The sequence below is a fragment of the Schistocerca gregaria genome, chromosome 3 (assembly GCF_023897955.1).
Source record: "Schistocerca gregaria isolate iqSchGreg1 chromosome 3, iqSchGreg1.2, whole genome shotgun sequence".
Lineage (NCBI taxonomy): Eukaryota > Metazoa > Arthropoda > Insecta > Orthoptera > Acrididae > Schistocerca > Schistocerca gregaria.
This window is the reverse complement of record NC_064922.1, coordinates 512,269,309-512,272,090: the sequence shown is the minus strand read 5'-3', so window position 1 is coordinate 512,272,090 and position 2,782 is coordinate 512,269,309. Positions and strand designations below refer to the sequence as shown.

The following is a 2,782-nucleotide window of genomic DNA, read 5'->3' as shown; positions in this document are numbered from 1 at the left end:
GTTCTTCACAGTAATCGCCCAGCATCTGACACTGTTCATTATCCTTATACATCGCAGCAGGCCTGGTAACAACATGGTTCAAATGGCTCTGAGCACTATGCGACTTAACATCTGTGGTCATCAGTCACCTAGAACTTCGAACTAATTTGACCTAACTAACCTAAGGACATCACACACATCCATGCCCGAGGCAGGATTCGAACCTGCAACCGTAGCAGTCGCGCGGTTCCGGACTGAGCGCCTAGAACCGCGAGACCACCGCGGCCGGCTGGTAACAACATGAACAATACTAATGCACTTTGGCGGCCATTCCACCTGTCAGAGAGAATGTAACTCTAATACTCATTTGCATACCCACCAATAGTGTGTACGTGTACAACATTACATAGGCATTCGACTTCTGGATGTTTATTCATGCAGTGTAGTTCCACTTCATCAGCTTTGGAGTTCCAGAAACATTGTAATTTACTTCATTTAGGTTTGTAATTTACTTCATTTAGGTTTGCGACTTTGAAATATTTTCAAACTTCTAAATCGTAGTGACGTCCCGACTGTGGCTCCAAATGGTCCGTAATACTATGGTTCGTTTAGTATGGAACACGATATTGCTTCTTTTTTTTATTTTTTGTGCAAACATTTGAAAATAATTTTGAGCAATTGATAAGAATACTGTATAGGTATTTTATATTTTAGTTTGGATACTTCTAGCTGATTTACTGAAACCAGTGTACATTTTCAGAGATGTTTGTTTAATAACATGACATGAGTGCAGCCCATAGGGGAACAAAGAAGATAGATGCTTGACGGACTTTTATAAGTGGGCAGAGGACTGTGGTGTTTGCTGCAAGAAGGAGTTACATTCAGTAATAGCCCGTTTCGGACTACAGCTGCCATCGTACAGAGAATAGTCCTACTCGAATAAGTGTTAATGTTCTGAAACTCGTATATCAGGAAGCGATGCCTTTGATCCATCGTTGACTCTCACGTTTATTTCCTAGGCTGGTGTATTTTTAGCAAGACAATGCATCGTCTTGTTGTGTGTTGTCCCCCTCCCATCACTGTGGATCTCTGGATTTTTCTTGTCCTCTGTTTGTACTTTCGTGAGGTCCCCTAAGAACGTTCCGTCTATTCATACAACATCACTCTGCACTCGAACTAAGATGCGCATCAAAACAGAACTTAGTTTTACATCTCTTGTGATGTGGCGATTTTAGTAGTGTCTGTCACTTTGTAATATCTCCACACTTAGGAAACGTGATAGTTGTGTTATTAAATGGATTATGTGACGATTACACAAGTTTTTGCTTAAAATTGCTGTTTAGAATAACTGTTATGATAGTGACGCATGGTCTACTAGTGCACTCGCTCTGTATTAAGCTATCACACTAGTTCTAGCAGACGGATACATGTCGGTGATGACTGCAGTCTGATTAACTAGGTACCTCACATACCCATAAAGAAGAAGGAGGACAATAAGAACAACAGGAACAAGAAGAATAAGAAGAATTTCCACTCGATATTCTTTGACTCAGCTGACTACTGAATAAAGGCCCGAGGACGCATTGATTAATGGCCCAGCTGTGCATCTAGGAAGCTCAACCATCAAATTGTGAAGTGTACATTCGAGCTATTATTTTTGGACCACGTAACGCTACAAATTACCAGCAGCATATTTTTCCATAAAAGCGATGAGTAGGTTCAAAAATGGTATTTCAGACGCCTCATAGTCTGTTGAGGTACAAAAGAACCGAAGACAATGAGTTTGTTAATCCAAAATGTTATAGACGTGGATAGTCTTAGCGTCTGTCATGTCACTTTCATGTGACCTGTTTCGTTATTATTTCCGAACACTGATGGTATAAGTGTATCTCAAGTACAAATAGACTGATTAATGTGTGTATCTTCATGTAAAAATAGTCGACCATGACAGGATTCGAACCTGCAATCTTCGGATCCGAAGTCCGACGCCTTATCCATTAGGCCACACGGTCTGGCTGAAGATATGGAACTTTGGCGTAAAGGCTCCACTGCGGTGTGAGCAACGGTAGCATGTGAGTGGAGATGCGTAGTTTCCATATATGCGTGAAAGCTGGTGACAGGTAGTGACAGCTCAATACAATCCAAACTCCTTCTTCAAGATGGAAGGTAATTCGTTAAATATCCTCTACAGAAAGAGGAATGCTGTTGCGACCATCGTAGCCGAGTTAACAACGCAGGAGTTTTCCGGTGTACGTGGGTGGTTTGAAAAGTTCTCGGAACGGAATAGAAAAAAAGTACTTACATCAGTAAAACTTTTTATTTTGTTTTTTGCATGTAGTCTCCTTGTAGATTAATGCACTTGGTGCAACGATGCTCCAGTGCGTTGATCCCATCTCGAAAATGAGTTTCCTCCAGGCCTGCAAAATAGTTGTCAACTCTGGTAATCAATTCTCCGCTTGAAGTGACTCTTCGTCCATCAAGAACAATTTTCAGTTTTGGGAAGAGATGAAGTCCGATGGAGCCATATCAGGTGAATAAGGCGGGTGTGGCAACAATTCATACCTTAGTTCGTGTAATTTCGCCATGGCGACGGCACATGTGTGCAGGCGCGCATTGTGTTGATGGAAGATGACTTTCTTCCTTCCTAAACTTTTCGCGTATCTTTTGTTGCAATTTGTACAGGAGATTAGCATAGTATTCTCTAGTAATTGTTTGCCCAGTGGGGAGATAATCTACAAACAGAATCCCCTTCGCAATCCAGATCACTAATACCATGACATTTACCACCGAAGTAATTGTCTTT

General features: G+C 41.4%; 1 non-coding gene across 1 annotated transcript; it reads right to left on the bottom strand.

Moving 5' to 3' along the window:
* Positions 1 to 1,918: 1,918 nt before the first annotated feature.
* Positions 1,919 to 1,991, bottom strand: Trnar-ucg (transfer RNA arginine (anticodon UCG)). Its single transcript has one exon. It is a non-coding gene; the product is annotated as a tRNA-Arg (tRNA).
* Between the last annotated feature and the right edge of the window lie 791 nt (positions 1,992 to 2,782).